The sequence below is a fragment of the Mesoplodon densirostris genome, chromosome 12 (genome assembly GCF_025265405.1).
Source record: "Mesoplodon densirostris isolate mMesDen1 chromosome 12, mMesDen1 primary haplotype, whole genome shotgun sequence".
NCBI lineage: Eukaryota > Metazoa > Chordata > Mammalia > Artiodactyla > Ziphiidae > Mesoplodon > Mesoplodon densirostris.
Window position 1 is genome coordinate 88,794,199 of NC_082672.1, and position 10,196 is coordinate 88,804,394.

The 10,196-nt window shown below is 40.6% G+C and overlaps 1 pseudogene; it reads right to left on the reverse strand.

Annotated features, from left to right (window-relative positions):
• Positions 1-339: 339 nt before the first annotated feature.
• Positions 340-9,130, reverse strand: LOC132499888 (amine oxidase [flavin-containing] A-like; annotated as a pseudogene).
• Between the last annotated feature and the right edge of the window lie 1,066 nt (positions 9,131-10,196).

Sequence of the window (10,196 nt, forward strand, 5' to 3'; positions counted from 1 at the left end):
TCACTGGGATTGAAAATAAAAGGAATATACTAGAATTACAAAACTTCAGTGTTTTTCTATTTTTTTTTCTTATGAGCACATCAGCTTTGACTTCTTGAAATTAAGAAATTGATCACAAGGTAATTTTCTAGCAATCAGCACAAGCTGGTCTACAGACAAGTCACAAGATGGAGCTTGATCTTACGGAAATTAAGGAGGTGATACACAGAGATTAAACTGAGGGGTTAAATCAGTGCACTTAAAGATGATCCAATGACACAGCCTTTCAATTTGTCAACATTTTGCTTTTGATGATGCTGGGAAAGAGTAAGCAGAAAGCATGAAGCCAAAACTTCAGGATCAGGTCGGCAGCCTGAATTTGTACACAACAAACCACAGGGCAGTTATCGATGTGGAAAATCCGATGATCTTCAGCAGGCCTGTCACGGAAGGCAGGTTTCTCTCCCAGAAGGTGTGGGTGATTTCTACAGCTGGAACATCCTCTGATTCAGGTTCTTGGGCCCATATGTCTTTCTTTGCCGCCTTCCCCAAAGCATTCAAGACCTCTCTAGCTGCCCGTTCTCCGGCCTCTACTGCTCCTTGCATGTGACCGCGCCACTATGTGGCAGTCTTCGTGCCAGCAAAGTAAATCCTGCCTACGGGCTGGCGAATCACCCTTCCGTACTGAGCCATGATCCCAGGGGGGAAGTAGGCAGTGTAGCAGCCCCCGGAGTACCCCTCCTCACACCAGTTCTTCTCTTCATAGCGCACTGTTGTAAAGCTTCTTGGGATCCTGGTCCTTTGGCAGCTCACAGATTCTCCTCTTCCTTAGTTCTTTATGGACCTCAGGAAGGCGGTCAGCTTTTCGAGCAAGGATGAAGCCCATGAGGGTGGGCAGCGATCCATCTAGCTTGGTGTCATCCAGGGTTATTGAAATCGGAGCTTCCTTATCTTCGATGATCATACAGCCGCAGTAATCCTTTTTCTTCCAAAAGGCCTCCTTGTAATACGTCATGCACTTAATGATAGCCCCCACTGGAAGACGCTGGATTAACTGGTTTCTCTCTGAAGGATGCTCTGGTCTGAAGTGTATCTTGGAAGTCAAAGTTGGAGGGATGGCGCTAATTACGTATCGGCACTCATAAAGTTGATGATCCAACATCTCTATCATGATGTTGTCACCTGACTGGTCCACATAGGTGACAGGACACCCCAGCTTCACTCTATCCCCGAGGAGGTGCATTATCCGCTCGCTTGCCTGACCAGATCCGCCTACAGACTTCCGTTCCTGGCCCCGTTGGTAATGGAGAATATCCGAGTGGTGCCTCCACACTGCTTCACATACCACAAGAACCACAGGGCAGACATCTTGTGGGGTTCAGAGGTCACACTGATATTCACAAAGAGAGATGCAAACTGCCTAGCAGTCCTGTCTCCCCTCACAATCACTGTGGTTCATGCCTCATGATACCACCCTTTCACACCATCCACTCTTCCTGTAACATCCATTTTTCTATTTTTACTAATAAGTGTGATACAATTCACAACTTAAAAATTCTAAACTAGTATGCCATCTGTTGCTATGAATATGAAAGATAGTGCCTCATTTGGAGACTTTTATTACATTAAAGCATGAAATGTGGACTCGTGAACTCCCAGTAACCTGTAAAAATCTCTAATTTCTAATTTTGGAACACCTTTAGGATTCACATGCTCCCTCTTTTTTTTTAATAGATATTTATTGGAGTATAATTGCTTCACAATACTGTGTTAGTTTCTGTTGCACAACAAAGCAAATCGGCCATACGCATACACATGTCCCCATGTCCCCTCCCTCTTGAGCCTCCCTCCCATCCTCCCTATCCCACCCTCTAGGTCACCGCAAAGCACCGAGCCGATCTCCCTGTGCTCTGCTGCTGCTTCCCACCAGCCAACTGTTTTACATTCGGTCGTGTATACATGTCAATGGTACTCTCACTTCGCCCCAGCTTCCCCCTCCCACCCTGTGTCCTCAAGTCCATTCTTTATGTCTACATCTTTATTCCTGCCCTGCAACTAGGTTCATCAGTACCATTTTTTTTTTTTAGATTCCATATATATGCGTTAGCATACGGAATTTGTTTTCCTCTTTCTGACTTCACTCTGTGTGACAGACTCTAGGTTCATCCACCTCACTACAAATAACTCAATTTAGTTTCTTTTTATGGCTGAGTCATATTCCATTGTATATATGTGCCACATCTTCTTCATCCATTCATCTTTTGATAGACATCTACCTCGGTTCCATGTCCTGTCTATTGTAAATAGTGCTGCAGTGAACATTGTGGTACATGTCTCTTTTTGAATTATGGTTTTCTCAGGGTATATACCCAGCAGTGGGATTACTGGGTCATATGGCAGCTCTGTTTTTAGTTTTTTAAGGAACCTCCATACTGTTTTCCATAGTGGCTGTATCAATGTACATTCCCACCAACAGTGTAGGAGGGTTCCTTTTCACCACACCCTTTCCAGCATTTACTTTTTCTAGCTTTTTTGATGATGGTGATTCTGACCGGCATGAGGTGATACCTCATTGTAGCTTTGATTTGCATTTCTCTAATAATTAGTGATGTTGAGCATCTTTTCATATACCTCTTGGCCATGCCATCTGTATGTCTTCCTTGGTGAAATGTCTCTGTAGGTCTTCTGCCCATTTTTTAAATGGATTGTTTGTTTTTTTGATACTGAGCTCCGTGAGCTGTTTGTATATTTTGGAGATTAATCCTTTGTTGTTTCATTTGTAAACATTTCTCCCATTCTGAGGGTTGTCTTTTTGTCTCGTTTATGGTCTTCTTTGCTGTGCAAAAGCTTTGAAGTTTAATTAAGTCTCATTTGTTGATTTTTGTTTTTATTTCTGTTACTCTGCGAGGTGGGTTAAAAAAGATCGTCCTGTGGTTTATGTCAAAGAGTGTTTTTCCTATGTTTTCCTCTAAAAGTTTTATAGTGTCTGGTCTTACATTTAAGTCTTTAATCCATTTGGAGTTTATTTTTGCATATAGTGTTAGATAGTGTTCTAATTTCATTCTTTTACACGTAGCTGTCCAGTTTTCCCAGCAACACTTATTGAAGAGGCTGTCTTTTCTCCATTGTATGTTCTTACCTCCTTTGTTGTAAATTAGGTGCCCATATGTGTGTGGGTTTATCTCTGGGCATTCTATCCTGTACCATTGATCTATATTTCTGTTTTTGTATCAGTATGATACTGTCTTGATTACTGTAGCTTTGTGGTATAGATTGAAATCGGGGAGCCTGATTCCTCCAACTCTGTTTTCATTTCTCAAGATTGCTTTGGCTCTTCGGGGTATTTTGTGTTTCCATACGAATTGTAAGTTTTTATTATTCTAATTCTGTGAAGAATGCCATTGGTAGTTTGATAGGGATTGCATTGAATCTATAGATTGCTTTGGGTAGTATAGTTATTTTTGAAATATTGATTCTTCCAATCCAAGAACATGGTACATTTCTCCATCTGTTTATGTCATCTTTGATTTCTTTCATCAGTGTTTTGTAGTTTTCTGAGTACAAGTCTTTCACCTCCTTAGGCAGGTTTATTCCTAGGTATTTTATTCTTTTTGTTGCTATGGTAAATGAGAGTGTTTGATTTTTCATTGTTGGTGTATCGGAATGCCAGAAATTTCTGTGCATTAATTTTGTATCCTGCAACCTTACCAGATTCATTGATTAGCTCTAGTAGTTTTCTGATGGCATCTTTAGGATTTTCTATGTATAGTATCATGTCATTGGCAAATAGTGACAGTTTTACTTCTTCTTTTCCAATTTGTATTCCTTTTAGTTCTTTTCCTTCTCTGATTGCTGTGGCTAGGACTTACAAGTGTGTTGAATAAGAGTGGCAAGAGTAGACATCTTGTCTTGTTCCTGATCCTAGTGGAAACTTTCAGTTTTTCACCATTGAGTATGATGCTTGCTGTGGGTTTGTCATATATGGCCTTTATTATGTTGAGGTAGGGTCCCTCTATGCCCATTTCTGGAGAGTTTTAGCATAAATGGGTGTTGGATTTTGTCGAAAGCTTTTTCTGCATCTCTTGAGATGATCATATGGTTTTTCTCCTTCAGTTTGTTAATATGGTTATCACTTTGATTGATTTGCATATATTGAAGAATCCTTGCATTCCTGGGATAAACCCCACTTGATCATGGTGTATGATCCTTTTAATGTGCTGTTGGATTCTGTTTGCTAGTATTTTGTTGAGGATTTTTGCATCTATGTTCATCAGTGATATTGGTCTATAATTTTCTTTTTTTGTGATATCTTTTTCTGGTTTTGCTATCAGGGTGATGGTGGCCTCGTAGAATGAGTTTGGGAGTGTTCCTTCCTCTGAAATTGTTTGGAAGAGTTTGAGAAGGATGGGTGTTAGCTCTTCTCTAAATGTTTGATAGAATTCACCTGTGAAGCCATCTGGTCCTGGGCTTCTGTTGGAAGATTTTTAATTACGGTTTCAATTTAAATACTTGTCATAGTTCTGTTATTGTCTAATTCTTCCTGGTTCAGTCTTGGAAAATTGTACCTTTCCAAGAGTTTGTCCATTTCTTCGTGGTTGTCCATTTTATTGGCATAGAGTTGTTTGTAGTAGTCTCTTATAATCCTTTGCATTTCTGCAGTGTCAGTTGTGATTTCTCCTTTTTCATTTCTAATTTTATTGATTTGCATTCTCCCTTTTTTTCTTATGAGTCTGGCTAAGGGTTTATCAATTTTATCTTCTCAAAGAACCAGCTTTTAGTTTTATGGATCTTTGCTATTGTTTTATTCATTTCTGTTTCATTTATTTCTGCTGTGATCTTTATTCTTTCTTTCCTTCTACTGACTTTGGGTTTTCTTTGTTCTTCTTTCTCTAGTTGCTTTAAGTTTAGGGTTAGATGGTTTATTTGAGATGTTTCTTGTTTCTTGAGATGAGGTTGAATTGCTGTAAACTTCCCTCTGAGAACTGCTTTTGCTGCCTCCCATAGGTTTTGGGTCGTTATTTATCATTGTCATTTGTTTCTATGTATTTTTTCATTTTTTGTTTGATTTCTTCAGTGGTCTCTTGGTTATTTAGTAGTGCACTGTTTAGCCTCCATGTGTTTGTGTTTTTTACAGTTTTTTTTTCCTGGAATTGATTTCCAATCTCATAGCAATGTGGTCAGAAAAAATGCTTGATACGACTTCAATTTTCTTAAATTTTCCGAGGCTTGATTTGTGACCCAAGATGTGATCTATCCTGGAGAACGTTTCATGTGCACTTGAGAAGAAAGTGTATTCTGCCACTTTTTTTTTTTTTTTTTTCTTTTTGCGGTATGTGGGCCTCTCACTGTTGTGGCCTCTCCCGTTGTGGAGCACAGGCTCCGGATGCGCAGGCCCAGCGGCCATGGCTCACGGGCCCAGCCACTCCGCGGCATATGGGATCCTCCCAGACCGGGGCACGAACCCGTATCCCCTGCATCGGCAGGCGGACTCTTAACCATTGCGCCACCAGGGAGGCCCAATTCTGCCACTTTTGGGTGGAATGTTCTATAAATATCAATTAGATCTATCTGGTGTATTGTGTCATTTCAAGCTTGTGTTTCCTTATTTATTTTCTGTTTGATCTGTTCATTGGTGTAAGTGGGGTGTTAAAGTCCCCTACTATTATTGTGTTACTGTCGATTTCTCCTTTCATGTTTGTTAGTATTTGCCTTATGTATTGGGGTGCTCCTATGTTGGGTGCATAAACACTTGTTATTGTTATATCTTCTTCTTGGATTGATCCTTTGATCATTATGTAGTGTCCCTCCTTATCTCTTGTAACAGTCTTTATTTTAAAGTCTATTTTATCTGGTATGAGAATTGCTACTCCAGCTTTCTTTTGATTTCCATTAGCATGGAATATCTTTTTCCATTCCCTCACTTTCAGTCGGTATGCGTCCCTAGGTCTGAAGTGGGACTCTTGTAGACAGAATATATATGGGTCTTGTTTTTGTATCCATTCAGCCAGTCTGTGTCTTTTGGTTGGGGCATTTAATCCATTTACATTCAAGGTTATTATTGATATGTTCCTATTACCATTTTCTTAATTGTTTTTTTTTTTTTTTTTTTTTTTTTTTGCGGTATGCGGGCCTCCCACTGTTGCAGCCTCTCCCGTTGTGGAGCACAGGCTCCGGACGCACAGGCCCAGCGGCCATGGCTCACGGGCCCAGCTGCTCCGCGGCATGTGGGATCCTCCCAGACCGGGGCACGAACCCGTGTCCCCCGTATCGGCAGGGGGACACTCAACCACTTCGCCACCAGGGAAGCCCCTTGGGTTTGTTTTTGTGGGTCTTTTTCTTCTCTTGTGTTTCCCACGTAGAGAAGTTTCTTTAGCATTTGTTGTAATGCTGGTTTGGTGGTGCTGAATTCTCTTAGCTTTGTTTGTCTGAAAAGCTTTTGACTTCTCCATTGAATCTGAATGAGATCCTTGCTGGGTAGAGTAATCTTGGTTGTAGGTTTTTCTCTTTCATCAGTTTAAGTATATCCTGCCACTCCCTTCTGGCCTGCATAATTTCCACTGAAAAATCAGCTGATAACATTATGGGGATTCCTTTGTATGTTATTTTTTTGTTTTTCCCTTGCTGCTTTTAATATTTTTTCTTTGAATTTAAGTTTTATTAGTTTGATTAATATGTGTCTTGGTGTGTTTTTCCTAGGGTTTATCCTGTATGGGACTCTCTGTGCTTCCTGGACTTGTGTGACTATTTCCTTTCCTATATGAGGGAAGTTTTCCACTATAATCTCTTCAAGTATTTTCTCAGACCCTTTCTTTTTCTCTTCTTGTTCTGGGACCCCTATAATTCGAATGTTGGTGTGTTTAGTGTTGTTAGAGAGGTTTCTGAGATTGTCTTCAATTCTTTTCATTCTGTTTTCTTTATTCTGCTCCTTGGCCGTTGTTTCCACCATTTTGTCTTCCAGCTCACTTATTTGTTCTTCTGCCTCTGTTATTCTGTTATTGACTCCTTCTAGCATATTTTTCATTTCACTTATTGTGTTGTTCATCTCTGTTTGTTCTTCAGTTCTTCTAGATCTTTGTTCAACATTTCTTGTGTTTTCTCAATCCATGCTTCCATTCTATTTCCATGATTCTGGATCATCTTTACTATCATGACTCTGAATTTTTTTTTCAGGTAGCTTGCTTATTTCCTCTTCATTTATTTGGTCTTGTAGGTTTTAACCTCACTCCTTCATCGGTGACATATTTTTTTGCTGTCTCTTTTTTTTTTTTTTTTTATGAGTGGGATTGTGTTCCTCTTTTACTGGTTGTTTGGCCTGAGGCTTCCAACCCTGGAGTTTTTAGGCTACTGGGTAGAGCTTTGTGTTGGTGCTGATATGGGGACCTCCGTGAGCCCTCACTCCGATGAATATTCCTTGGGTTCTGAGGTTCTCTGTTAGTCCAGTGGTTCGGACTCAGAGCTCCCACTGCAGGAGCTTCCCCCCAACCCCAGGCTTGCAAATCAAGAACCCGCAAGCCATGTGGGGAGGCAAAAAAAAAAAAGGAAAAAATAAAATTAGACTAGGAACCTAACACACATGTTAGAAAGAACGTAAAAATAAAAATATAGATGAATCAACAACTGGAAGGTACATCAGTACCACAATATTAAAAAAAGAGGAGGAAAAGGAAAAAAGGGGGGCAAGGCCTTGGCTGTGGGGGGCAGGGCCTAAGCAAGGGCGAGGTCTGGGTGGTGGGCAGGGCCAATGCTCAAGACCCACAGGGCTGGAAAAGGCCCTGGAGGCTGTGGGGCGTGGGGCTTAGGCTCAAGGAACAGAAGGGGCCCAGGCATGCCCCCCACCCCGGTCTCAGAGGGCAGGGGACCTCACCTGGGAAACCAGCAGGCCTCCTGGGCTCCAGTGGGCAGGGCAGTTGCCCTCCTCTCCTCTTCTGCTCCTCCTGGATGGCCCCTCCTGCCTGCCTCTCCTGATCTCCCTGGCCACAGGGGCACTGATTTTGTCTGGCCTCCACGTTTCCTCTCCCCTCGGTCCCCCTACATCCTACCAGTTCACTTTGGGGTTCCTCCCGTCTCCTTGGGCATCAGAGTCCCCCACCAGCGGCCAGGCAGGCGCCCTAGTTGTGGGGAGACGCTAACTCCGCGTCTTCCCACACCGCCATCTTGACTCCTCCCCACATGCTCTCTTAAAAGAGCAATTCCAAAGAAGACTCTGCGGCTCAAATCAAACACAAAATTAAAACCAGCTTTAAACGTGCTTAACTTTAATAGAAATCAATGTGAAGGCTTCATAAATTTTAACTGACTTTAATTTCCTGCTTTGTATTTATTTTCTTTACTGATAGTCCATATAGGAAGACCCAGCAATTAATATGATTATTAGAAGAGGGTTTATTCAAATCTGCTGTCTGCTGCTATAAATATATGGCACATATTGGTAACTTATCAGAACCCACAATTTACCTCTTTTCATATAATTAATACATCATAATCGGATTCAGAAGTTTAGTTTTAACAAATCTGAAGTGTACTCAGGAATGGGAACAAGATTTTATATATGTAAATAATCTACATGTTTGTTACATTCCACGATAGATTTACCTTAAAATACCTAATGCAGTTACAGTACATCAGAGTGAAGATAGATGCTTTATACTTGTACGTTTTCTGAAACTGGGGCTTATATTATGAAGGAAACTTGGCTTAATAATTAGAACTTTCATGTTAACCAAGTTTGGGGCACTTATTTTATACAGTCTCAAATTTTAAGATTAAACACAATTTCAATCAATATTTATACTGAGCAAAAATTATGTCTGGTTCTCTTTTCTATAAAACCATCAATCTACTTACTACATTTCTGAGCTTATAGTTAACTTTACAATCTTTAAATTATTATATAAGTAACATACACTTGCAGAGCTTAGAAGTCAAACACTGCTAAAAAGACTTGTGCCAAAAGTGGCCCCTAACCTCAGCTCAGAGGCATCACTTTCAGCTTTTCTGTTCTGTTTTTAATTGTTTACTTTTAAAACCACTTTACTGAGGTGTGATTGATATGTAAAAAGCTGTACGTTTTTAATGTATACAACTTGATGAGTTTGGGAATAAGAACACACCATGAAAACATCACCACCGTCAAGGCTGTTGACAAATCCATCATCTCCCAGTTTCCTCCCACCCCCTTTAACAGTAGTATTTTGCATGTGTATGGTAACAACACATGATCCGCGTGTTTTTAAGTATACAATCATACTGTTAGCTACAGGCACTGTGCTGAATAGATCTCCAGTACTTATTTTTGCAAGGTAAGTTAATTCTGGCCCCTTCCAGTCAACTGGGGAAGGAGCACACACACACACAGACACACACACACACACACACACACACACAATCACTGCAGGGAAAGTGAGGCCGTGCTTTGTGGGCTGCAACATGGCAGTGATCAGTAGAACAGGTGATGAGCCAGTGAGATGCTGGCCTGGGGTCCACCTGATATTGAGATGGCTTGGGCCACGAGCAAGCAACATGCTGAAGATTATTACAAGCCAGTTTCATCAGGTGACCTACAATACCTGGAACTCACCAAAGTGGATGACCAAATCTACTCTGAGTTCTGGGGAAAGTTTGAGAAGCTCAGGATAGATGTATTGGACCCAGAAGAGCTCAAATCAGAACCAGCTGAAAAAGGAAAATAGTTAAAGAACAAGGGCTTCATGTAGTTACAATAAGCTAATAAAAGTGGAGGCCATTCTACTAGAAGTTTCATGGGACCCACACTCATTCTGTCTTCCTACACTGTGGTGCAGTCTTAGAGATAGCTCCTGATTTGATCAAAAGTGAACTTTGTGTTTGCTTCTTGCTTTTCTTTTAATTTAGAGGTGATTTTTCAAGAGAAAGATGAAGATGTCTTTTCTCTATCCTAAAAGTAGAAATCCTAGTGCACGCTAAATTGTGCTTCCAAAGTCTCTGTAAGTTAAAAAAAAAAAAAAAAAGTCAAATCACATTTTTTTCATCATCTCATGTGCAGATGAAGGGATTGAAGACTCCCTTAATATTTTTAGCCAAATCTTAAAAGGTACAAAATATTTGCCATCTATTTCAAATGCCATCTATTTTAAAAGGAGAATATTTGTAGGATTTTATTTTTTAGGAGCTCCAAATACACACTAAATTAAGCTCCATAGCTAAACAAAAATTTTAAGCATTTGGAAAATTGTGTGCAT